This window comes from Lissotriton helveticus, chromosome 2_1 (assembly GCF_964261635.1).
Source record: "Lissotriton helveticus chromosome 2_1, aLisHel1.1, whole genome shotgun sequence".
Classification (NCBI taxonomy): domain Eukaryota; kingdom Metazoa; phylum Chordata; class Amphibia; order Caudata; family Salamandridae; genus Lissotriton; species Lissotriton helveticus.
Genome location: NC_136059.1, coordinates 558301273 through 558328934, shown reverse-complemented (window position 1 = coordinate 558328934; position 27662 = coordinate 558301273). Strand labels below are relative to the sequence as shown.

The following is a 27662-nucleotide window of genomic DNA, read 5'->3' as shown; positions in this document are numbered from 1 at the left end:
GTGGTCAAACATCCTAGGAATTCCTGCCTCCAGCCGGTTCCCACACAGACCCACCAGCTGTCGTTCCCCCTCCCAAATCTAACAGATGATTGCGATCTTGCAGCTGGACATTCCGACAGGACATAAAAGTGTGTAGGATCGGTCAGATTTCAAGGTTATGCAAGTGATAAGATAAAGCATTTCTGTTCGTGCAACAAGTCTTGCTTTGTGGGGGCAATAAAGTACGTCCGCAAAGCTTGGTTTACAGCCTGGGACCGGATCAAGTGGCCAGGTGCAGTTGGGGGTTATCAGAAGGCCTTGCTCATGTGCAGTGGATGAAAGGACAAATGTGTTTTAGGGTGGGAAGTGGCTCCGAGGCTTTGTCAGGCTGACATGGTTTTATGACCTCAGTGCATTTGGTCATGCTGAATCAGGGCACCGGGGATGGTTGCGAGGTCAGGGTGAATCATAGGTGACTCGCAAAGCGCGAGATGGCCGTGGCACCTACAATGGATGCCGTTTACGTGTGGACGGTGGCTCTTGTTATGCAAGATGGCGCCGGTGATGTTCATGATTGTCGATTATGTTTTAACAGGACCTATCGCTTTATGTGTTGAGACTCCGCAGTCGTAAAAATACTACTTGTAAAATACCTTTGTGAATAGCAAATAATTTCAGATTTACACAAAAGTGTAAGTTTCCCTTTGTGAATCAGACCCATAGGAACTAGTACAGAGTATCATAATATCAACGGAGCTGGGAAGAATCCTGATATTTGAAAGGTAGAGCCAGTGACACGAAACAGCTGGGCAAATTGGACAAGCTCTTTCCTTGGCTACCATTTATCACTTTAGTTCCCTACACTGCAGTCATAGATCCCTCAAGAATGGATCATTCAGAACTTTGCAGTCATTATCCAGCTACAATAATTGTCCAGTAATCAGGGCACAAGACATATTTTTCACACCTGGGAGCATCTAAAAAACTCTAGGAATTACTGTAAATGTCTCCAGCCTCACAGGGAGCCTTCTAAAACTGAAAGACTCATCTGGAAATGAACAGCAGAAACATTGTTTCTAATAGTTATTTCCCAATTTCTTTAGGCAAGCCAAGAAAAAACCCCTAACACAAAACGGCTATATGGCCATAAAAATATATATAAAGAAAAAATTGTGCACAGAAATTATGCAAATCTATTCACAAGCAAAGCCGGAGGCATGGCCTGTGAAACAAAATATCACATGAAAGGTTTAAGTAGAAATCTAAGCCATCCCCAGGATGCCAGAAGAAGCAATGGGCAAATACTGAAAAATGGGGAAAATATTTTGGCCACCACAGAGCCCCTATAGTTTCATGCACCCAGGCAGGCATGCTAGAAAATTGGGAGGAACATATCATTGGAAACCTTAGTGCCTCTAGCACACCAGGGGCCCAATAAGCACAGGAAGAAAACAAAATGACTGCTTGGCCCAGCAAATACAGGAAGGACAACATACTACACTAATATTACACAAATTGGTTGATTGTTCATCAGAAACATGAAGATCAGAATGTTTAACCAAATAGCTGTCTAACTGGTGCAGCAACCCCATGAAGAATTGCATGATAAACAGCATTGATACAGCCTTGCCAAGTTTCATAAGTCAATGTGTGTGAAGTGCTTCTGTCCAGGGTTTTTCTTTGAATTCTGTAATTTGTAGCGTTGCTTTTCCGTTATGAAACAGGACTGCAAGTCCCAGAATTCAAAATAATAAAAAAAAGACTGGAGCAGCACACCACGCTGTATCGATGGCAACCTGTGCATGCACGTGACACGGTTGTTTAGGATCTCTTGCTCTCTGAAACTAGGGGCGGTGATTAATGTTTACACTATTAGTTTGGATGCCCACCTTATCCTGCTCCACTTGTCTATGACCTACAGCCCGTTGATACCGTTTCTCCTTTACAACCATTAATTCTATTTATGCATTTATGTTCATTGTAGTATGTATTTCGAATTCTAATAGTGTGTTTTCAGTTTGCATATTATTGCAATGTGTAATGTTTTAACATAATTGAATGTGTATCATTGTCAGTGAATTCCCATGTGTTTCTTAACACGCTTACATCATTAATAACAAGGACACTTTCTTATGAAAATCCTGAGAATTATTATAAAACCCATGCCTTTAGGTCGAGGAGGGTGGGAGGAGCATTCTCGACATCCAGGGAGCTTGATATTACTCCATCAAGGTCCATAAGTAATGAACTGCATTCTCACCAACAGATCTCGACCTTCTAGGCTCCAGGCTGCCTGCCTTCGGCATTCAGGCACAGAGCAAATGTATCCCACCCCTCAAAATGGCAGACCTTTCTGTGCAAATGATGGTTAGCCAGGACTTAATAAGAATGGAACTCATAGAATGGAATATGCCATCTGGGTTTATCATTTACCTTCTTTTCGTTCACAGTCAGCACACTTTCTTTCATACCTGCTGCAATATTATTGCATGTGTTCTGCAGTAGTTTAGGTTTAAATAAAGCTTTATAAAATATGCGTGCTTGCTGAGGGGAGATAAAGTGAACCCACGCACATCCCTGTTACTTCACGTTCATAATGAGGCCTCCCTCTGGAGAAGTTCCTTTGAGATATGTGAGACACCACATGTCTGTGTTGCCCACTCTAACTGGTAAGTTAGTACACTCAGCCGCATGAACTGAGTCACTTATTCTCCATCAGCCAGTAGGTTGGGTGGAGTATTTAACACAAATGTGACCCTACACTCGTCATCTCCACCTCTGCTTGTGCAGCTAAATAGCAGTTGCCCAGTATCCGAGGGTTCTGCCTCTACATCAAACAGGTCCCAGGATGCTTGGTTCTGCTTAAGTGAGGACCTGGTGTGGCAGTTCCGGCTGGGCTGTTCCCATGAGGAGTAGGGTCAAGACTGATTTGCATATGGCTGGGTCCAATCTGGGGTGGCATGGTGAGCAAAAGAATGACGGATTTAACCCAGATCCTTGTGACTGGGGTGAATGTTTGTTTTGTTTTGCATTCCGTCCATCATTTCTTTGTGCAGTATTTTGTGCCCTGAGTTGGCAGGGTATGCCCAGACATGGGTCCCTTGCTCGTTTTGCCACTGGATTCAAGCTAGCCTGGTTGATTAGGGCTGAAACTCTGAAATCGGTCCCAGGATGCTTGTTTCTGGTCCAGGGAGGGCCTGACTTGGCAATTCGGGCTGGACTGTTCCCATGAGGAGTAGGGTCAAGACTGATTTGCATATGGCTGGCTCCGAACTGGGGTGGCATGGTGAGCAAAAGAACGATGGATTTAACCCAGATCTCTTGACTGGGGGTGAATGTTTGATGTGTTCAGCATTCTGACATCATTTGTTTGACAGCATCTACCTCACACTGGGAACAGCTAAGTGCCTCAAAAACACCCTTCTCATGAGACAACTCTTGCACCGCACACCTCTACTTGTGCGCTTCCACTTCTACCCTTCATGTCGCCTCGTTCACCTTACAAAACGGTTCTCTTGCAACATTTCTTAAGTGCCATTATAGAAAATACATCCACTGGCATTAGAAGGCCCATGTCCAGGGGGGCGTGGCTAAGGCGCCACGGAAGATGGCCGCAATCCCGGAGAGCTCCGTTACAACGTGAGGTGACGGGAGCTTCACCGGGCGACTTCTCTCTTCCCCGACTGCCGGACCAGCACTAGAGGACGTCGGAAGGTGCGCGGCGCATTTTCATGTGCCTTTCAACACTCGAGCAGTTCTACTTGCCGGTATTTCATTCTCCGCAGTTCCTGACGGCTCGCTCGACCTGCGGCCGCCATTTTGGGATAAATACCGCGTTTGAGATATGGGTCTTTCGGCAATTCCTTGACATGTTGCATTTCTCCCTATCCTATCATGGTTTTTGGAACTTGGCTGCTTTAATTGAATGTTTTTCAGTTTTTGACCCTCTCATGCTGATTTAATAGCATGTTTAATTCTCTCCTCAAATTTCGGCTGCCATTTTCTTTTTGGATGTTTTCCTCACTGTGCTCTCGAGGAGTTGCTATGCACATAATGGCCTTTTCCTATTTCCTGTAGACCTTGGTTTTGCTCCCTGCTGCTGTGAATCAGACCCAGGCGCCCTTGTGGAGCTACTGCTGCGTTTTCAAGCCCTTTGACTGTTATTTGTCCTCATTTTCGCGACTGCCTTGTGTTGGGCTCTTCTTTTTCACTTAGTGCATTTTTCAATTGACTCTTCAATACAATGGCTACGTCACGCTCAAACCGTAATGTTCCTCTTCAGCAACGCTCTGTCTCTCATGTGCCTTTGGGGGATAATAACCCTTTCAATGTGTTGCAGGACTCATTTGATGATTCATACTCTGATACTGCTAGCATCAAAGACTCTGTTACTCCTAAGTCGCGCTCCACAAAACCACTTTCCAAAGCTGTCTCTCCATCTTCGAATCCTAACTCAGGAAAGAGATCTAAAGCTAGTCCTCCTTCTCCTACAAGTATGTCCAACGCAATTTCTATGGAACTTCTTTTGGAGGAGATTCGAGCCCTTCGGCCTTACATGTCAGAGACCAACTCCCGCCTCCGGAGTCTTGAGGATAATTGGTCTCACACACAGCAGAGAGTGGTGGATATTGAGGACTCCCTGGCTTCAGCTCAAACGGTCATTGTCCAGGTTCCTACTATGCAGAAAGAGATTGCTTCTCTCAAACAGCAGGTTGAGAATTTGGAAAATAGGAATAGGCGCAATAACCTACGTATTTATGGCCTTGCCGAAAATCTTGAGGGGTCCACTCCAATTTCATTTTTTCAATCTTTTCTTCCCACTCTCCTCAATATGCCACCTTCGCCTCCTTTGAATATTCAGCGTGCTCGCCGTCTAGGTCCAGTGTCTCATTCAGCAAATGTCTCCACTTCCGTAAAACCTAGAGGTGTCATACTGTACTTTCTAGAATATACTGACCTCCTTCGAGTTCTTCATGCTGCCAAACAAAAAGGAAAAATTTCACACAATGGCTCTAACCTGTTCTTTGCTCAGGACTATGCCAAAGCCACTGCAGACCGCCGTAAGCGATTTTTGGACATGAGACCTGCTTTACGGGCCCTAAATGCCCGCTACGGACTATTTCATCCTTGCATCTTTAGAGTCACCTATAATAACAAGACGACATCTTATGAAGATCCTGTTCGCTTGCAGAAGTTCCTGGATTCCTGTCACGCCGAAACAATGGACATTCCGCACCCATGATTTTTGTTGCCTTTCTTGTTTTTTCTTGTGCTGTCCCCGCTATTTCCTAATGTTGTTTGCTCTGTGAAATTGTCATGTACCTAAGGTGTTTTATTCTCCTATTTTGTTCTCATGTTTGTTACTTTTTCTCTCTCCTATTTCTTTAGTTGCTGATCTCGTGGTCCTTACGATTTGTTATCCGTTATGCCTCCTCATTTGCCCGGTGGTTCCTCCCCTTGCCGCGTCTCCGTGGAGTCTCCGGTCAATTGTACTCCCTTCCTTTATGGCTCCTCCACCCCCAGTTTCTTCTCTTGTATTTGTACGGTATGTGTTTTGTTATCACATTGATTATTGTTTTTATCTTCTTCTCGTACTCACTTTTTCCTCTTTTTTCCTCTTCTTTTCCTCCTTTCTCCTCTTTTCTCCTATTCATTTTCTTCTTTCTTCTATCCTTATATATTGCGTCTTCTCTTCTTTCTTTTCTCAGCTTTCAGCAGTTCCTTACATTTCTTCTCCCTTTTCTTCATTTGTTGCCATGTTGCTTTTATGCATGATTATTTCTATGTTTTGAATGTTTTTTAGACTTTTAAATGGTAATTAATATTATCTCTTGGAATGTTAAAGGTTTGGGGTCTCCTATCAAGAGACAACGTGTTCTTTCTCATTTAGCTCATCTGAAAGCAGATATAGTGTTGTTACAAGAAATTCATGTTAAAGATGTTGAAATTTCTAAATTACGACGTAATTGGGTGGGTCAAGTCTTTGCTTCTCCGGGGACCGGAAAACGTAATGGGGTTGCTATTTTGACTCATAAACGTTTGAATGTTCAACTTGTTCAACAAGATAATGATACGGAGGGCAGATGGGTTGTTACATCGTTACTGGTCAACAAAATTCCTCTCACCATTTTTAATGTATATGCCCCTACAATTCCTGATAAGTTGTTCTGGCCACAAATTCTCTCCTCCACGATGCAGTATACCGATGATTATTTTATTTTTGGTGGAGATTGTAACATGATTATGGACCCTTTCCTGGATCGTAGATCCCACTCCCGATTTTCCCCGTCTCCAACCCATACCCAATTCACCTCCTTTATTGCCCAACGATCCCTGGTTGATTCATGGCGACTTTGTCACCCTACCCTACAAGAATACACATATTTCTCTCCGGTCCATTCTTCTCAATCCCGTATAGATTATCTTTTTATTTCCAAAGCTCTCTCTCAACTTATTACTCATTCAGATATAGGTTCCATTTTAATCTCCGATCATGCCCCGGTTTCCCTTCAGCTTGATTTACTTCCACCTAGTAAGGGGACTAAGCGATGGAGATTCAACAATTCCCTACTCCTCGACACTACATTCTCTACCTCCTATCTTCAATTTGCCTCCCTTTTCTTTAAAGAGAATGAATCCCCTCAGACTTCCCCTCAACTGGTATGGGACACATTTAAGGCTGCCTCTAGCGATTTCATCATTTCCTATGTTGCCAAGAAGTGACGTCTAAACATGCAGTCTATTTCTACACTTACCGCTCGTATTAAACATTTGGAACAAGTATATCACTCCTCCAAATCTCAAGTTGATCTTAATAATCTTGTATCCGCCAAATTATCCTTCAATAAGTTATCCACCGAATCTGCGAATTTAATTTTACTTAAATCCAGTGCTAAGTACTATTCCTCTCAGAATAAAGCTGGTAATATGTTGGCAAATTATCTTAAAGTTAAGAAGGAACGTACCAAAATTGAATCGATTGTCTCTTCCACTAATACTATTCTTCATAAGGATGAAGATATTCTGGGTGAATTTTCTAATTTTTATCAAACTCTTTACACTCCTGAATCTCCCCCTTTGCCCTCAGACATTGATCAGTACTTATCTTCTATTCCCTCTCCTTCGGTTTCTGATGTAGATTTCTCCTCTTTAGACAAAGACATTACATCTATAGATATTTTGGAAGCCATTCGTGTCCTTAAGAGGGGGAAAGCTCCAGGTCCAGATGGTTTCTCTATTGAATTTTATTCTCATTTTTCTGCTTTTCTCGTTCCTAAGTTATTTCAATTATTTTCTTTTTTTATTTCGTCCCAAAAGTCTGCAGGTTCTTTTCAGGAAGCACTGATTTGCCTTCTCCCCAAGGATAATAAGGATCATACTTTATGTAAAAATTATAGGCCTATTTCTTTGATTAACCTTGATTATAAAATGTTTGCAAAAATTTTAGCTTTACGTTTAGACAAAATTCTACCTCAACTTATTGGTAAGGAACAATGTGGATTTATCAAAGGTCGACATCTAGCAGATAACACACGTTTATTTTTTGATGTCCTTACTAAATCACACACTTTACCTCACTCTTTAGCTGCTATAGCTTTAGATTCTGAAAAAGCTTTTGACAGAGTTAATTGGCCCTTCCTTTTATCCTCTCTTAAATGGTTTGGTTTTGGGTCTCAGTTTCTTTCTTACGTTTCTTTGTTATATTCTTTTCCTAGGTCTTTTATTTTTGCTAATGGCCTTGTTTCCTCTTCTTTCCCTTTATTCCGTGGAGTTCGTCAAGGTTGTCCTCTTTCACCCCTTCTTTTTATTCTTGCTTTAGAACCTTTCCTCACAAAAATTCGACTCAATGCAAATATTTCTGGTTTCTCGTATGGGGATAAACAAATAAAGTTGTCCGCCTATGCTGATGACATTCTTCTTTTTATTTCTAATCCTCAAGTTTCTGTTCCTGCGTTCCTCTCTGAAGTCTCTGATTTTGCATCCGTCTCATGGTATAAACTGAATGTCGATAAATGCGAGATTCTTCCCCTAAATAAATTCTGTTTTCATGCAGATTTTCTGATATCTTCTTTTCATTGGAATCCCTCTAAGATTAAATATTTAGGCCTTTGGTTCGCTCCATCCATTAAAGACACAGTGGCGCTTAATATTAAGCATTTACATACTACTCTCGCAGATACTACGTCACGATGGCATCCGCTATTTTTATCTTGGTGGGGACGGCTGGACTCCATTAAAATGATGCTAGTTCCTATTGTTTTGTTTTTTCTTTCCAATCTCCCTGTTAATATTCCAAAATCTTGTTTTAAAACTATTTATTCTATTTTATCCCGTTTTTTATGGCAAAATAAAAGAGCTAGAATGTCGTTTTCTAAACTTCGCCGCCCCAAACATTTGGGAGGTGTTAATTTTCCCGATTTTTCCTCTTACCATATTTCCTTTTTTCTTTCTCACTCAGTTTCTTTGTTGTCTCCTACTTTACTTGATGATACTTCTCTTCCCTTGTGGGTCGACGTTGAATCCACCTTTTTTCATCCCTTTTCGTTTAAAGAGTTTCTTTCTCTGTCCCGTGTCCCAAAGCAGATGTCTCTACCTACTCTTACGATTTCCAGGAAACTTTTTCTTCCATTGTTTCAAACTACCCTTGATAGCCATTTGCGTTTTTTACAATCTTCTCTTTGGTATAATCCTCTTATTAAGATCAAAAATAGGACCCTTTTCTGGAAGGCGTGGTATGATCAAGGGCTTTTTTGGGTACATCAAATTTTTCAACATGGTGCGTGTATCCCTTTCCCTATTCTTCAACAGTGTTTCTCTCTTCCTCCTTCCTTCCTCTCTAAATTCGCTCTTTTGACTGCTGCAGTTCAACTAGGTTATGACTCCCTTCCCCCCGCTAACTCTTGTCCTTCCTCTTCTTCTCCTCTTACCCTCTCTTCTCTCTTATCCTCATCCTCCGCTTCACAGATTTATAAAAAATTAGATGAATCGTCTCCTACCAGAGATAAATCAGCCGTTGAACTAGCGTGGGAATCGGATTTAGGTGAAACGTTCTCTACCTCCTTGTGGCAAAATATATGGAATAAAATACGGAAATCCTCTAGAGCAGCCAACACTACCCAAACTTTATTTTTTCTTGATAATCGTCTTATGCTCACTCCTGCACGATTACACAAAGTGAATTCCTCTATTCCCTCTACATGCTGGTCTTGTTCCGAACCAAGATCGGATCTCAAACACATGCTTTTCCTCTGCCCCCTTGTTCGTACATTTTGGTCCAAGGTTTGGAAACAAATTAATACTATTTTTTCTACTAATTTTCCTTTTACCTCTACAAATGTTTTCCTGGGTAGCCTTTCCGACATATGGTCCTCATCTCCCTTCACCATCTCTATTATTGATCTCCTTCTAGCGATAGCTTTCCAGCAAATTACCAAAGCGTGGAAAGATACCTCATCTATATCCTATCAGGCTTGGTGCCCTGGTCAAAAAGGAAGATCATCCTGGAGTGATTCTGAAGTCATTGGATGACTTCTCCTGCAATTATCTGGGGACGTCATCCCAAACCATCCTGAAGTCTGCCCACAGGGAAAAATTTTTAAATGGGATGACTCTTACTGTAATCACAAAAACTATTCTAGGATGGTGTTCTGATGACTCTCTTACTGTAATCACAAAAACTATTCTAGGATGGTGTTCTGATGACTTCCACTGGCAGGTAGTGATTACATTTTACAACTCCACGAATACTAATTGACAACTTTAGGATGAGTGTGAATTACTCCCGGATGATCCTATTGGAAGTGGCTTACTCTGGAATGACCCCATGATAATTTCAGGATGAGTGTGATTTACTCCAGGATAATTTAATGATAACTCAAAAATGAGCATAGATTCTTTAGGATTATATTAGGACAACTACAGAATGAGCGTGGATTACTAGACAATGACTACATAAGGGCTTTAAGATGGCTATGAAAAACTCTTGCAGGTTTTTATACCAACGGCAGGCCAAGTGTAGATAGCTCCCAGGTGATTTAATGAATAACTTAGCGTGACTGTGGATCAATAATAAATCATTACGGGCTGGATTACACCGTAAAAATTCCATGTTACAAGCACATTAGCCGACTGCCAGTATTCCCTTGCAGGGTCCCACTATTAGTTTAGGAATATGGATTTGCTTGTAGGGAAATATTTAGAGGCTCACCTCCTCAATGGATCTTCCTGTCAAAAACAGGTCTCTTGGATGCAATATGCCCTCTTTATACAATACCATGAATTATTTGCAATGCCATGAGTTCCAAAGTAAGGCCTAGATTTACAAAAGTGTCACTTAACGCAGCACAACACCCAAATTTGCTGCGTTGCATCACAGGGTGAGAGCAGGAAAGTGCCATGTCTACACCTCTCCCTTGCACCACTGCACCATAAGGCAGTCGAGCACCATGGACATGCGTTTGCACTATGGTGCAAAGGTGTCTAGCTTAGGTTTTTTACTGGAAGGGCCCCCTTGCAGTACAAAAAATACTATGCCTAGAAAAACCTGAAAACTTTTCCCATGTGGATGAGTGTTGTAACAAATACCAATTTGCTCTGGTTTATAAATCCTGAAAAGATTGTGTGTCAAGTCCGCATTATAAAGCTTAAGCAAACCAAAAACAATACTTCCATAAATCTGGTCCCAATTATAACATCAATATTCTCATACTCTGGAAAGATTATTTTTTAAACTCTACTGTGCGATGGGTGCACTGTACAAAATAAATCTTAGAAAGATTCCTTCTGGCTAGCTTTGTGCTGTAGCAAGACCATATGCATACAAATGTTGTGGCTTCAACAATGTTATATTTTGCATTCAGATAAGATTAACAACTTGTGCAGCTACTCTCATACTCCTGACTCACTGGGACTTGCCTTACTTTGAGGTACAGAGCATTAGCTGAAGCTGTTTAAATTGGTGACCAGTGGCAAAAGACTGAAAAAAGTAATGGTTAAATGAAAAAACATCAAAGGGGATGTGTTAAGATGTAATTTTATTGATATAAAACACACCTTTGGCCTCATAGGAGCCAGGATACTGAACAAGAGAACATAGAGAAAGTCCAGGACACTGTTCAAGAGGGGAAAAATGCTAGAATAATACAAAAAGAACAAAAAGGCTTAATGAAAGCCAGCAACTTCAATTTTTGTTTTTAGATTCAGAGTTTTCTTTAGTCCTCTTCCAGTATTGCAAATCTTTATAGCCAGCTTCCTTCTCATAGTTCCGTTTCCCAGTGATGGCCAGCCTTTATCCGTGCACATAGACTTCATTGAGTCTGGAGGAAAAAGAAATTAACATACATCAGTAACATGTTAACACCACTATTTTAGGTTTTTAATAGGACTGGGCTGCCTTTAAAATGTTCCAATCCTTTTACTTCATATAGTGTGCCCGATTAGATATGCTTAAAAGGGTTCATAAGTTTAACATTAAGGTTACTTGGTCAAAGAGGTAATGGTGAGAGCAAGGCATTGATGAAGAGGTAGGCAGGTAGAAAGAAAGAAGACTCACCTGTCCAAGTGAAGAAACCACCGCTGTTCACCAGATGCTGTCACGCTTCCTCTGCAAACAGAAAGCAATCAATATCAGATTTCATTTACAAAACCATCATGGAGGCAGCCATGTTTAGACTGAACTCTACTTACAGTATTCTTATCTGGAAAACAGTCTAAAAATTTACCATCCTGACCAGAAATCCAAATAGGAGCTTACAACCTAATGCTAGGAACAGGGCAACTGATCTAATTATCGGGAGAGCTGAAATTAAATCCCAACTCAAGGCTATGCACCAGATTTGCATGGCATTTGTAGTGCAAATTCTCAATGAGTTACAACCCCTCCCCCATGGCTCTTTTGCAGACGGCTGTTAGTTAAGTGTGAAGGAGTGCATGTACAATAATATGATCCAGGACCACATATGCAAACATATATTTTAACACTGTATATATATTCATGTATTTTCATAGTCCTAAATCAATCAGAGTAGAAATTGTGCCAGTAGTGGCTGCGTGTGGTTCTGTTTGGGCAACAGAACCCCCCAATACCAGTTGACAAGTGCAAACAGAGCCATGAGGCCATGCTTAGTAAGAGCAAAGCAAGGCAAGTTTGCCCCATGGCACTGTTCACCGCCATGCGGAATGGGGCACTGACCACATAACTTAATGGACTCATGATTATAAGGAACAGGGCACAACTCTGTGTTCTAGACCATGGACAATGGATATATCATGTCAGGTCACCAGTTGCTATTTCTTTTTTCAGGTTGTAAGTTGCTTAGTCTTACTGGCTGAGAAAAACTTGGAAAAACTAAGGGTTCGCTATATATTAGCACATGGACATACTTTAACATTTTTGCCACGGTAGCACGAGAAAGTTAATATCACTGCATGGGTTCAAACATTTTTGTAAGACTGAATCTCAATGCACAGCCACGGTTGCAGTGGCTTTCCAATGGCCAAGTGATGGTCCAGGTCAGAAATGGACGTCCAAGACATCCAGAGACAGGAGAGAGATATCCTGTGTGTTCTTTTCCAGCTTGGGGAAGTGACAAATTTGGCATTTAACAGTTGACTGAGTCAATGTTGTCCCTTTACAGTTGCATAACTGTGGCACCAAGCCCCTTCACCACTCATTCAAACAAATATGCCTCTGGAAATACTATCAAGACAGAGTGATAGCTTTCCAGGATACCAGTGATCTATCTGTTCCATAATTATCAAAGCATTTCAAATTTGTTGAACAAGGATCCATTCTACATCCTCCTTTCAGCATCTAAAACAGGTAATACTGAAGATGGCCATAATCTATGACACAGAAGCTGGTTCACAAAAAACAAGGCCCTAAACAGCCAGCATTAGACAGAACAAGGCTCAAAGAGAGCAGGGTGCGGGCATTGTCAGTCATGCCCGCTTATATTGCAGACAGAGAGCTGGGTGGAGTCAACTGCGGATACATTGGTCGGTCCGTGACAAGAACGTGGTTCGCGTCCAGTCACAGACTCACCTGCTCGGTCCTGTTGTCCCGCAGTCGGGAATTTGTGGTACCTTGATTGGATGTCTCTGACATGTTACGGCTCCTTCATGCGGGTCTTCCTCTTACAGGTCGTTGATCTCTTCTTCCGGGTTCCTGTCCGCATCCATGTTCCCTCTCCGGAGGTACCTGCTTGTGTAACTCTGTTTCTTCGCGCCGGAGTTTCTTTAGCCTCTGGTCCTGTACAGAATACAATGGGAGAAGAAAGATATATTTAACCAAAGAATCCCCAGGTATATGGTAGGATGATGATGTTATATATGGTTAGAAGGACATAGTTACTTATCTGATTTATCTGATCCACGGAGAGTGGAAAAACAGTTATTCTTTTGTTTCCCTTATTTAGCACGGGCTGGATATAAAGAGGAAATATATGTAAGTTAGTTTCCTGATTTCTTAAGGACACGCTATATTCTTATCTGACCCAGCACCTTTTTGTGTAGATTTTTCATACTACATCCTATCTAGGAAAATATGTTTTTTGCCTAGTATTAACTAGGATGTAAATTTTGGGGGTCTAATTGAGTGCTACAGTGGCATTTGTTAAGGTTAGTCCCTCGCATTGTTTTTTGCAATTATAAATATAACTTCTTTTACCATAAGGTGAATAACTAAGCTCACAAACAGGGCCACTGCCCATTCTGCAGATATAGGCAAACAAAGCTAGGGCTCTCAGCCATGGTGCATAACCAGGCTAAGAAAAAGCAGGGCCCTGGCCGAAGGTGCGTAACATAGGCGGCTCAAATAAAATATACCAGTGCTTAGCTGTATAGAACACATTTAATTCATGCTATATACACTAGATGTGGAGCACTGATCTGTGCCAGATACAAGAGCTTACATTTATAAGGGGTCACTGGTCTATGCTTCATACTCTGGCTTCACCCACAGAACTTGCCTATGTTACACAGTAACGTTTAGGGAGACAAAACAATAATAAATAGTGCCACGTTTTTTGGGTTGCGTTCAGTGAAGCCGCCCTGACACCAGGAGTAGGGGCTAGTGGAGTTACAGAAGGACAGCATCACAATACAAAGTTTTACTTTTTGCTTTTATACACACTTTTTCCAATATAAAAATAATTATTTGGGCTACCGCCCTGTCTTGCCTCTCCTCTTGTGCAATTTAAAAGGTAATTTTTTTCCTTTCGCTTTATAAACATAATTAACTGTGCGCTGCCACAGCAAATGTCAGTTTTAACTCTGCAACAGCTGAAATGCATGTTTTAAATCGTTGCACTGATTAGGTTTACCTAATGTGTGCTTGCGAACGGCATGGTCTCTGGACAAGGTCTCTCCCAGAAGCCAGGGTGGGCGTGGCATGCTGTGTGGCATCTTAATCATACCCATCCGTTGCAGCTTGCTGACTGCTGTGGAGGAAGGAAAGGGCTCGGAAAGAAGGAGGCTGTGTCTGCGCTACTGCTGCATTACTTTATTACACACAGATTGGCAAATGTCATCCAAACAAGAAGCATGGCATCATGAAGAGGGCATAAAGCAACAAAAAATAACCTAAGCATTAATGGGGAAAAGACCACTGCTGTAGGTGCTGTGTGCGCTCGTATGCTGGGTAGAGAGCTTTGTAATGCGAAGCAGAAGGGGAATCAAAACGGGCAGAAGCAGCGACTGGAGAAAAGCATTAATAAAAAGGTACATACAAAAGTTCTTACACAAAGGCTATAAGGAAGGCAAGCCCTAGTACACTGGTGCACCTGACTTTTCAAAGGAAAAAAAGGCGGCAAAGAAGTTCAATGCTGGAATAAACCAATTGTAGGCAGGAATAAAGCGGTTGTATCAATTACAGAACGTCTTGCTTGCAGCAATGCTTGCACGCTGCCAAAGCTCAACCTAAAAAAAGCATATTAACCATACAAAATAAAAACAAACACTTTAGAAAAAACATATACAAATGATTTAATTATGTAGAAATATATTGCAGGATTTCCCAAAACCATCGAAGATAACCATTGTGTTGATTTTGCTGGGGTTTGTCACAGCAGTGAAGTAGATGAAGTAAGCAAAATGGGGAGATGAATGGTAGGGGTATGTGAAGCACAGAAAGGGAGAAGAGGCAAGGCTGAAGAAGACTAGGTGTATTAAAAAGGACTACAGGCAGAAGAGTCAGAGCTGAGCAGAAGGGGAGAGCAGCGTTGAAGGGAGGCTGAAGAGGAATGAAGGAGAGGCTAAGACCGAAGAATCCTGGCAAGAAACAACTGAGTGGAAGTGAAGGAGCAAGAGGAATGAGGAAGACGTACCCGATGAAGAGGAATAAGGTATAAGAGGCAACATGAAGGACATTGTAGGGTTAGGAAGGACTAACTTGTTAAGTTTGGGGAAGTTAAGTAATAACCTACCTTTTTTTTTTTTTTTTAAGAGTTTTATATATCGCAAACTTGACCCAAAGATTTCAGATATCAGAGCGCTTTACATGAGCACCAGTTTCGTTACAGATTGACACATTAATTTTTTTTAGTCGCAAGGAGATTAAGTGATTTGCCCAGAATCACAGGATGTTGAGCATCGTTGCCGAGACTCGAACCCAGTTCTCCAGCTTTGAGGTCGACCGCTCTAGCCATAAGACTATATCCTCTCACCTCTTGTTAGGAGTACTGAGAGCTATTCATGCCCCCTAATACACATACCACTGATGCACCGGAAGTGCTTGGCCTCAGCGATCTCTCATATTAAGGGTCAGTATGGTGGCTGCCCCTCCCAGGCCTCCTTTTCCTGCCTCAATATGCTCTGTGGCACCCACCTTACAGGTGTCAGGGAAGTGTTTTCCATTTCTCCATCTATCTCTTTATATCTGAACAATTTATCTTTCACAACCATTCAGAGGGACGCAGGGGGTCGGACCCTGGGTGTGCCTGTTCTGTCCTAACTCTCTGTGCTATTCAATTGTTATTTCCCTAGGTGGCTGGTATTTGTATGGTGATTAGGACGCCATTGCTCCCCTTCTATACTGACACCACACGTGGTCTGTGGGCTGCAGTCGGAGGCCGCATCCCATTGGTGTTAAACTGATGGACCCAGGCGCATGCCACAACAGCAACTGGAGGTAACAAGACACCTTCTTCAGTTATGTGTACGACCAACCACCCTAATGTGCCCACCATTGATGTCCTCCTTTCAACCTCCAGCCACCACTGTGGAACAAGGGGACGTTGGGGCTCAGAGTGGAATGTTGGCTGGGCATCTGAACCCTGTAGCATCCTTTGGTACAACACTGTAAAGTTTTTCCCAGGGTGCGGGTGGTGAAATTTAGATTTACACTACTGAATAAGTTAAATGTTCGGTCAATAAGGCAGTTCGAAAGAATTGCATTATAGAGAGCAACAACACCTGCATTAGTTTGCACCTGTGCCCCGCTTAGGAGCTGTACTGCAGAGTTGCTCCCTTCTGATATTGGGGTGGGGTAGAGTGGAATGGAGTAGGTTGATTTAGAGTAGAGTGGATTGGGGTAGCATAGAGTAGGGTAGATTGATTTAGAGTGGAATACAGTGGATTAGATAGTAGTACGGTAGCGTGAATTAGAATGGAGTGGGGTAGACAGTAGTGGTGTAGAGTGGGCTAGATGGAGGAAAAGGTGGAACGGGGTACATTGGGGTGGAGTGGGGTAGATTGGAGTTGAGTGAAGTGAGATATACTGGGTAGATTGGGGAAGAGTGTGGAATACAGTGGATTAGATAGTAGTACGGTAGCGTGAATTAGAATGGAGTGGGGTAGACAGTAGTGGTGTAGAGTGGGCTAGATGGAGGAAAAGGTGGAACGGGGTACATTGGGGTGGAGTGGGGTAGATTGGAGTTGAGTGAAGTGAGATATACTGGGTAGATTGGGGAAGAGTGGGTGGATTGGAGTGGGATAGATTTGGGTGAGGTGGGGCAGACTGAAGTGAAGTGGGTAGATTGGGTGGATTACAGTAGAGTAGATTGCAATGGAGTAGAGTAGGTTGGAGTGGAGTAGGGTAAATTGAAGTGGAGCGGGATACTTGGAGTGGAGTAGATTGAGGTAACAGATTGATTTAGAGTAGGAAAGGGTAGATTTGGGTAGCATGGAATGGAGTAGATTGGTTAAAAGTGGGGTAGATTGTACTGGGGTATATTGAGGTAGAGTGAGGTAGAGTGGGGTGCATCCTGTAGTGGTGTTGAGTGGGCTTACTTGGGTGTACAGCGCGGTACATTTAGTGGGCTAGATTTGAGTAGAGTGGTGTACAGTGGAGTGAGGTAGATCTGGGTGGATTGGGGTAGATAGGAATGGATAGAGTGGAGGGCGGTATATTGGGGGTGGAACGGGGTACATTAGGGAAGAGTAGGGTACTTGGAGTGAGGTTAATTGGGTGGATTAGAGTAGGGTAGATTGGAATGGAGGGGGTAGAGTGGAGTAGGATAGAGGAGATGGAGTGGAATAGGGTAGGGTAGAATAAAGAGGAGTGGACTAGATTAGGCTAGATTGGAGTGGGATAGATTTATGTGGAGTGGGGCAGATTGAGGTAGAGTGGAGTTGGGTATCTTTGGGATGGGTGGGGTGGACTAGAGTGAAGTGAGGTAGACTGGGTGGATTGGAGTAGGATAGAGTGGATTGTGGGGGATTGGGGTAGAGTGTAGTATGGTAGAGTGGAGGTAGATCAGTGGAAGAGTGGGGTACATTGAAGTGGAGTAGATTGGGTGGATTAGAGCATGGTAGATTGGAGTGGAGTAGAGGTGGAGGTGGATTAACTGGGGTAGATAGGAGTGCAGTAAATTAGGGTACAGTCGAATGAGGTATATTTGGGTAGACTGGAATTGGGTAGATTGGGGTGGGGTGGAGTGGAATAGGGTGGGGCAGTGTAAGGCAGATAGAGTGGATTTGAGAGGGGTACATTGGAATGAAGTGGGGTAGGTTGGAGTAGGGTGAGGTAGATTGTGGTAGAGTGGGGTAGTTTAGGTTGGGGTGGGATACATTGGAGTAGAGTAGATTGAGTGAATTAGAGTATGGTAGATTTTTGTGAAGTGGAGTTGGATGTAGTGGGGTAGCAGGGTGGAGTATAGTGGGGAAGGGGGCCGTGTTGTAAAGTGTCTTACAGTAGAGTTTCATGGAGTGGCATGGCATAGAGTGGAGCAGAGTGAAGTGGTATAGAGAGGAGTAGTATGAAGTGGAGTATGCATGGTGTGATAAGCACACTGCCATTAAAGACAACACATTTCCAATTGAAATTGTCCATTACATTTGCATTCGAGAGGGTGGAGGGTCAGAAACAGGCCTTGGTGAAATTTAAATCATGTGCAATTTTTCAAATTTCACATTACACTTGTGTCAAAAAATAAATGACAGGTTTGCATTTCACATAATGTTCTTGAAATTTCACGTAATTACTTAAAAGAAAATTATACTTATTCCATACTCTCTTAGTCAAATGAGCTGAAAAAGGGGCAAGAGGGAGGTGAGTTAGAAAAAAGGATGGGGAGAGAACTGAGAAATAACTAATGCTTCTCTCTAGTAGTTTCCTGCCACCTTAATAGTTTTCAGTTTCAAAACATTCCCCTCACAAGTTATCAATGATGAGAGAGAACAGTTCAGCAACAAAAATGTATACTGAAGCCATTAAATAATTATTACAATACAGAATATGTGATACAGAATAAGATACCTCACATCCTCAAGTTGTTAAATCTTATAACATTTTCTCTAACACTACTGGTTTACAATTTGCTTCTTGGGGAACTGCTAAAGCCCATGGTTAAGCTATGCCAACAAGCGCTCTCATACTGTTCTAATAGACCTATGAGAGCGCTTTAAAGGTGTTACCACTGTCCATGAAAAAGCATACCAGAGTGAGTGACGTGATAATTACATTCAAGTGCCAACATAACTGATACCGAAAGGACCAGTTACATGAGTACCTAAAAGGCCATCAATTCGAATGTAACAAGAAGCAAACATCAAATATGCTTGTAGGATTAAGACAGTCTAAATACGCTGATATCAAACCGTGCAATGCTAAACATTCCACTCAGTAATGTTGCAGGAACAGATTTTCGTGATATGTACTGCCTACTTCTTGTCACAGAACAAAATCCAGAAGTTAATTTCCACTCTTCCTTGTCCAGACCGGAGTGCATGTTGTGCCAGCTAGATAATGCAGCAGAGGGGCTTCAGTGCCCAAGAGACTAAAAGAGAGTAAAAACAATGTATCTAAATCATATCAAAAGGTGTACTTAAATGCCTTCCTACAGATCTACGGCTGAAGAACATCGTGTTGACTACATAAAATCACCCTTTAGGCGGTCATCAAGACTAGTGTTTTGCCACAAATAACCCACTTTCTCTCCTATGCACGGTTCCATAGTCCCACAAATGCAGACTGTGGGAGAATCATCTTCTTGCAGGCCAGTTATTTCTTTCCTCGGAAAGTAAAAATGTTTTCCCTTTTTCATTGCCCACAACTACAGGTCAATCCGGAGGCTAAGATGTCGAGTTATTTTAGGCAAATACAGCACGATATTTCTCTCAAGAGTGCTGCGCATTGGGTTAGTTCCTTTAAAAATAGATATTATTCAGATTTTTTTTTAATGTTTCACTGTCCTTTACTTCTAGGCCCTGCAAGTGCTTAAGAAATAAAAAAAAAACGGAAGCTTTTGCTGTAGGCTTTTCTCATTAGAGGGCTAATTTAAACAAAGCAAAACCTTCCCGAACCACAAAAACCACATGTCCCTCAATTACCTGAGAAGCAGTAATTCGATCTCTTGCTCCTGTCCCGATAAGGGTTTCTCCCACACGAACATGCAAATGGTCGAGAAGCGCTGAAGAAATCTTCAATACTCTCGAAGTAGAGGTTGAGTAGGCGCCATGTCCACGTTTGTAAATATCTTGCTGACCCACGGGTGTTGACCTAACGATTGCCCGACGCTCCGGCATGCCGTCACTTCCGGCGCCAACGGAAGTGCATTTCAAAGCACTTCAACATTGCATTCTGGGACTTGTAGTTAACCCGGTGTTGCATGCAGATGTCCAATTGATAGGAAACTCCGGTAAGGTATGAATATAGATCAAGTGACTAGAGCGCACTGAGTGATTTTGTGAAAGTCGACAGTAACTCGCTGGCACTTATGCACCCTGTGCAAAAAGAGACCTCTGTGAGGACCGCAGACGCTCAAGTGCAGCCTTGTAGTCTGGGCAGAGTTCAGCAACCGGCTTCCTTCTTACGAAAGATAAAAGTGTAGATCTGTTTGGCAGGCCAACTCTCACCGAAATGAACCGCCCAGCGCAGGCAGCGAAGGAAAACACCACACATTGCAATAATGAGCTTTTAAGTGACTTTACAGGATGCAATAATCTTCACGTGCATTCTAATAATTTCACAGTAAAAAGCAATTCCAAGTCGATCGCACAGGTAACAAAATGCTGCAAGAAACATTCCAAGAGATTCCTCTTAAATGTTGGCTCTGTGCAGCACAACAGTGGGTTTGATAGCCCACTGATACATTTTGATTCCCGAAGATACAATCAATTTGTTCTTTCAGTAATGAAGAGTTACCGCTGTATTACTTTTAGTATGTGCTTTTTTGTGTGTGAAAAACATGTTATTATAATGTCATATGTTTATATAACCTGTCTGTTGTAAATATTTCTCGTTTTTATGCATATGTATATTTGTGTAAAATAATCTATTTTTATACTTTGCGACCATTTTGACGTGCAATTTGGTATTAATGTATTTAAATAAATGCAGATGTCCAAGCGCACAAACAAAAAACATACAACTGTGTTTTCTCAAAATACACCTTCGGGTAAAGTCCGCGCTATATAAAAACGCACAAATAAATAAATAAATACAACTCTCACCCCTCTCCTGCCAGAGCACAGTTCACTCCCCCCACACACAGTTTCTTCGTTATTTATGTTTTGGTAAATCCACGGAATACGGAATTACTATGCGAACTGGGTTCTCTCAATTAAATGACACACATAATTTGCTATTTCGTGCAAATGATCGCTCCAATTTACCACCTGGTGCAAGTGGTAAATGGGAGCGACTGGTGGTGCGGGGCTGCAGGCCCCCCTGGGGGCGCGGGGGGGAGGGGGTCACCAGGAGGGGAGGGGAGTGGAGCAGGCATCAGTGAGCACTGAAGGTTAGTCTCACAGGGAAGGTCCGTCGTACTGTAGAGGGCATTGAATGTTAAGTGCAACTTTTTATTTGATATAGACAAATTGTTTTACTCTGCATGTTGAAGCGTAATACCAATAACAGTACCTACCCTGTTCTTCAATGCAAAAGAAATAATTACATGTTGGGGAACACTTCGAACAGTATGTACCGAAAGAGTATATTTTCAAAAGCACTGGAGTGCACTTTGTATTCATAGCTCTCTGTGTTATAAATGAGATAGGTTTACCCTTTGCCACGAAGTAACATCATCAGATACTCGATTCAGAATCATCGTCAAGTCATCAAGAGCAATCACATCCTGTAAAGTAATCATACAGCCATTTTCAAGTCGTCCTGAAATCATCAAGCTGAGTTTCTAAACTCTGCTGATGACTTCAAGAGCTTGATGATGTCTGATGTTGAGGAAATGACTTCTAGAGTAGTTGGATGATCATTCGATGATTCTGGGATGGCTTCTAAAGTCATTCAGTTTGACCTGGGGTGGTATGGTGTTTGTTTTAACCATAGATTAGATAGAGCTTATGTTCATCCTATTACAATTGCTATCAAACGTGATTTATTGTGGTTGCCTATCACCTCTTTCTTAGACTCCACAGCTGCATCCTCTACACTTCATTCCCCTCGTACTGAGGAAGTGCCCAAACCCCCTTGAATTGTTTTGTGCTTCCTTTTTTCTTGCGTTTTCAACTCGTTCAATGTTTGATATTGTTCAAATGGTTACGCTTATTTTATACTGATGTGATTTGAATACTGCAATTGTATTTTCTTTGCTGACTTTTTGCCTTTTCCCCTTTTCTCCTTCCCCCTCTCCCTTCCTTTCTTTCTTTCTCTCACCCTCTTTTTCTCTCTTTCATTTCTCCTCTTCTTCTATATTATTTAGCTTGCTTGAGTTATTTCATATCACATTTGTTATTTCTTGTACGAGCTCCATTCTTGTACCCAATAAAATTCTCTTTAAACTTAAAAAGAAGGCCCATGTCCAGTTTACAAGTGGGGTTTACTGCGCAGTTCCTGCGGGTCAGTCAGCCGCTGCCGTGGATGAGATATATATTCACATTCTTGCTTCATGACCTTGGGGGTGAAAGACTGCTGATCATTCTTTACTGACTGACACAAGTGATGATGCGTGCCTAGAAAGGGCACCAAAGGCGAGCAGGACACAGAGGCGCTTCATTGCAACCAGCACCAGTTCACACATTTCTCACAGACACGTGCACCTCTGACCGGACATTAAAATCACTTCTCTCAGAGGGGCAAGGCCGCTGCACCGAGTGACACTTCCAGAGCCGGGTGAGAGGCGCATACGTCAGTGACAGATGTGGCGCAGGGAAATGAAGGCGCTGGGGTGATAATATCGGCGTACACTCACTGGTCGTGTACTCGGGTATTGTTAAACGAGCCAAAAATGCTCCTTAACTTCAACCCAGAAATGGAGCTTGCTATCAGACTCCCTTAGAAAATAGCTGTCAATAGATGTTTCAGGCTTAATCTGTAAAATAATAGGCGCCGAGGCCCACACATTTGCTCAGTCGGCGCCACCAAACGTAGGGCCCAGAATACCAACCTGTGCATTCTTGATTCCACCTCCTGCCTCTTCCATGCACACCAGACGCCTCCTGCCCCCTCAACCCGCCGCTGACTGAGGGCTCCTTTTCATCCCTGCCATTTGCATCGGTCAGTATTTCTTCCTCTCATCTCCCTCCTTCTCCCTTCTTCTCCCCCTTTCTTGCTCTGGGTCAAATACTGATGATGAAAAATAAGTCCCGGGGCCCCAAAACTCAGTGCTGATGGTCCCCACTCTCAACCGCTGTCTCAAATAAAGCACATGATGGCTTCAGAACGTGTCCCAGAAGTGAGCTGTTCCCGCACCACAGAGACTCCCTGTTGTAACCGACTGTGCTCTTTCTAGGGCCCTCTCCAGCCACTGACATCCTCCCCTTCTGATCCTTCCGCTGCTCTTATTCTCTATTAAAAGTTATTACAATGACAGGAGTTAAAGATGTTGCTGTAACATGGCTCTGTAATACGAGTTATGTGTTTACCTTTGAACTCTCGATCTGTCTGTACGACTGTCTATCCCTCTGTCAGTGGATCAGTTGTTGGGTGGCCGATCGGTCTATTTATTTGTCTGTCGGTCAGTGAGCCGGTCGGTCCATTGCTTGGTCGGTTGGTCGGTCTGTCTGTCAATCAGTCGATCGATCAATCTGTCTATCTGTCTGTATGTCTACTTCAACAGCTATTTTGTTTTCTCTTCTCTGCCTTACATCCCCTCTGCTCCTCTATGGACCAGATACCTAGTTACCCGATGCCCTGTGTGGCATCCTAAGCTAGTCCTGGTTATAAGGGGCATCCTTTTGCATGCTTATACCTGTGCTTTCAGATTGCATGTGAGAGGTTTAGAACTACAAATCCCAGCATGCAAAGTGTCGTTACTTCTGAAGCCAGACTGACTAAAATGTAACATACACCACACGAAAGCTCTACACATAAACTCTTCTACAACATGTTTACTCGTTTCCCAACACTATGTTACTAATAATTAAATAATGATATTATTGTTTATGATGAGCAGAGTTCGTATTCGTGATGTGGGTAGAAAAATAAGCGTGCAGCAGTCAGTAGGTTAAAAATGGTTTCTTATGGCGGGAGGAGTGCCTAGAGGTGGGTAATGGACCATGAAAAGGAATATGGCCTATCCTGGCTATTGACAATTCGTAATCGACAGAAATCATAAAATGAGTTTCATCTGGGTCCATTAGGAAAATAATTGAAAATTAATGCACAGGAACGTTTTTAAATTACAGTACAGCTCTGGCTTTAATGCCAGATCCACTTCAAATATTACCTCGCAGACACCAACAGAGCGTGATTCACTGCTGCTGACTCCATTAAGGAAAACTTAGATTTCAAAGCGCCCTCAAGACCCTTCTTCTGCTTAAGGGGAGTGATCACCCTCCGCACACAACAAAAGCCACACTTATATCATGGTATGATCTGGCCTTGCTATTAGTGATCTGGATAATATCACTGTCGTCCCTGTGAGTTTAGTTTATTTGCATCTTGTACATCATGCCATCTAATCTAAAGCATTTTTTTCTGCTTATACTGCCTGGATGACCCATCACGAAGCAGTGCTCAATTTGTGCCGGTGTTTGTCGATGCTCAGCATTTATTTCTTTATGCCAGAAATTATTTTTCTATTTCAAATGATTTTATTAGAGAATTATTATATATACAGTACAGTACCGATACAGTGAGGGCAATACTGGTAAGTTTCAGACGCCGTTGGGGTTACAGTAGGCGTATCGTCGAACATGAACGGTCGGGTGTACAGGTGGTAGGTGGTCAAGATCTTGGCTTATCCTGCCATGGTGTACAATTGTATTACCCTCGAAGCGAGGAAAGCCAAAGAGGGAAGAAAGAGAGAAAGAAGGAGAAAGAGAGAAAGAGAGGACAGAGTGGGTAGTGCGATAGTTGACCGCCATACTTCCAGAGATTGCGGTTGCGTTTGTTACAGTCTAAGACATGATGGAGTTGTCCAAGATATGTTGGACTGTCTGCCTATATTTTAACACAGTATTAGATTAATATGCATAAGAAAAAGAAAAAAAAACAACGTCGCCCAGGACATTCTCATAGCCTGGGTGACCTGATATTTTTATTGGGTGAGATGCAATTGTCACATTTATGGAGTGTGATGGCTGGCAGCTACAGATGGGATGTGGGTGGTTCATGCAGCACTGTCCTCCTGTGGCATACCTTGAGCCCTGTCATTTCTTTACCAATTAGCCGCTGCTACCAATGTCCTCATCATGAGTGGCTGTTGTGATCCCTGTTCTTTTCCTACTTCAGAATTACCAATGGCTGCTCGTGCTCACCATTTATTGAAAACCTATTGGGTCCTGGTGCAGCTTACCTTTTTGGCGTTCTTCGCTACCAGGCTCTGACCCACTTGGAGATACATAGAAGTCAACTGCTATTGTAAATCCTTTCGCCATGGTTTCTGATCCACCACACCAGAACACACGACCTTGCACCAACCTCCCCTTCCCCTTTACCGTTTAACCCCCACAATGCTATGAAACCCCGGTGTGGAGCTAAAGGATGGAGAAATTGGGTCTTCATGCAGAATCTCTCTTGTTTGGGATTGTCAGGGCTTCAAAGCCTAGGAACATTTCCCCAGCCTGTGTCACATCTAGAACGTTTATTACTTAACCTTCTGTCCACTCAAACCCATCCCTACCTGCCGATACTACCCACACGCATCCACACCTTATCTTGTCCAACATTCTTCAGTAGTTGCCTCCCACTAGATATCGCATCCACCTCGCCAAGTTGTGGTCTTCCAATGGCACACCCGACAGAATCCTAATTTACCTGCTGATTGTGTGAAACTGCCTCTTCCAAGATCAGTGCTGGTTCCTGGATCAAGCCTCTGTCAGCAAGTAATGTGACAGTCCTGGTTGCTAGCAAGACTGTCACACGTGCATGCACATATTTATTACCTGAAGCGTTGAACGGGTGGAATTTTCCCATCAATGACGTCACTGAAGGTAAGATATAAGCATATGCTGAGGTGTCTGTGTTTTGCTCCACAGCTGTTCAGCCTCAGGAACCGATATACCAAACCTCATTGTAGATGGTGTATAAGAAGCGTTTCATAGGTGGTTTCTTGGCAACCAACAAGAAATCCCTAAGATCCATGTCGTCTGACAAAAGGGACAAGCTTTGTTTCACCTGTAATAGTGTTTAGGCCTCTAGTCATTCTAGGCACAACTTCCCAACACTATAAGTAGTCACTACCCCTGGGTCGTCTATGTGCACATAGCTTGGGTCGGGCCTATGGATAATAAACCCTTCGGTGGTACCCTTGAATCTTGTGTTACACGTCTTTGAGTCTATCGGCCAAACCAACCAACCCTTCCAATCGGGCGATGACGAATTGAATATACTTGTACCATGTTTCCCTTCACTTGTCAGTGTGTTATTTGTGAAAACCTTGATAGGTGTAGTTGAAGGGATGCTCGGTGTTTTCATGTCTTTGTTTTTTGCAAACCCATAACAGGTAGTCTGTTGCACTGTTCTGTTCAGGAAAATCATCTGTAATGGTATTTGCCAAGCTCTAAATAATGCCTCAGTTCCTGAACCTGCCAATCTCTTGTCCCCCAGATCTATTTTGTGTCTATGGTGTCTCTCCAGTAGTCAAAACCCTGAATAGACAGTTGGGAGATAAAGGGTCCTGAGTATATCAGCTTTGTGTTTGTCAGCATAATTTTCTTTGTAGTCGTATTAGCTTGTGCAAGTTTGTAGTAAAATGATTCTGGGATGTGTTGAACCCTGAAAAGTATGTGAACTTCTGTGTGAATGTGGCAGAACTACCTTTTGGTGGTGTTGGCCAATGTTCCCATGCAACACTCCTGACTGAAAAGGGATGGTTTCTCCAACCGTGGTGCAACCAGGATCTGATGCCCTTTCCAGCCAGTGAACATGTGTCGCTTCACCCAACAGGCTCAGCCAAAAGACAACTCAGACACCTGCAGCCTCTGGACCAAGGCATGAATCCACTGCCAACCATGGGGAGCTGTGACAGAGTAAATGTATACATGCAGAACGTATATGGTGTACGGATGGCGCAGTCACAAGTTTAGGTGGGACAGGCCCTGGCAGTTCTGAGTCCTGGCTTTAATTAAAAACTGAGATTCAGATGGGTCTTTTACGGGCCCTAAATTGATATTGTTAACAACGACTGCAAAACCCCTTTAGATAATCCGTTCCAGCAATGCAGTTCTTGTTTATAGTTCATGTTTTACTTCATCTGATGTCCCCTAAGAGTATTTGCTTTTTCTTGCTGTTGTATTTCTGTGGTTTCCTTCATGCAACACATGACTGTTGAATAATGCATACTTTAACTAAGTCACCTCCAAGTGTCTGGGGGAGTTCCGGGAGTAAACGGATGGGGCAGGACTAGGAGCCTGTGACTTTTCTCAACCCGGCTGCACAACACAGCCGGGTGTAGAAATACTAAGCGGACATGTCGGTTTGACTGTCCTAAAACGGCTGGCAACCGTCATGCGCAATTAGAAGTGCCCACAAATCCTCCACCTGAAGCTTAGGAGATTGGCCGGGCCCAGCCTCGCGACTCGACTGCCCAGCAGAGGCACCGCTGAAAAAGAAAATGATAATAACATTATTTTATTATCATTTTCTTTTTCACTGTTGCCTCTGCTGGGTAGCAGTAGTGGGGCAATGCTCCTCTGCAATAGCAGAGGAGCCACCCCTGAATTTCTCAAAGTGCCCATCATAAGAACACCATGCTCATCCAATCTTTGGTCTTTCTGCAGAGTGTACATAGTGATGGCCAGTTATGTACCAATTGTAATTGTGAGGTAGTGTGTGAGGTTGCTAAACAGGGACAGGTATCAAAATATGGATAGCGCCAAAGGAAAACAAAATGCTGTGTTTGTGTTTA

At 42.8% G+C, this 27662-nt stretch overlaps 1 long non-coding RNA gene across 2 annotated transcripts; it reads right to left on the bottom strand.

The window, feature by feature from the left end:
- Nucleotides 1-11038: 11038 nt before the first annotated feature.
- On the bottom strand, nucleotides 11039-19879 carry LOC144819427 (uncharacterized). 2 transcript variants are annotated; one of them, XR_013607361.1, is made up of 4 exons: nucleotides 19747-19879; nucleotides 13022-13228; nucleotides 11531-11581; nucleotides 11039-11294 (listed from the first exon to the last, which is right to left on the bottom strand). It is a non-coding gene; the product is annotated as an uncharacterized LOC144819427 (long non-coding RNA). The 2 variants fall into 2 exon arrangements; XR_013607360.1 differs by lacking the exon at nucleotides 19747-19879 and having other exon boundaries at nucleotides 13022-13422.
- Nucleotides 19880-27662: the final 7783 nt, after the last annotated feature.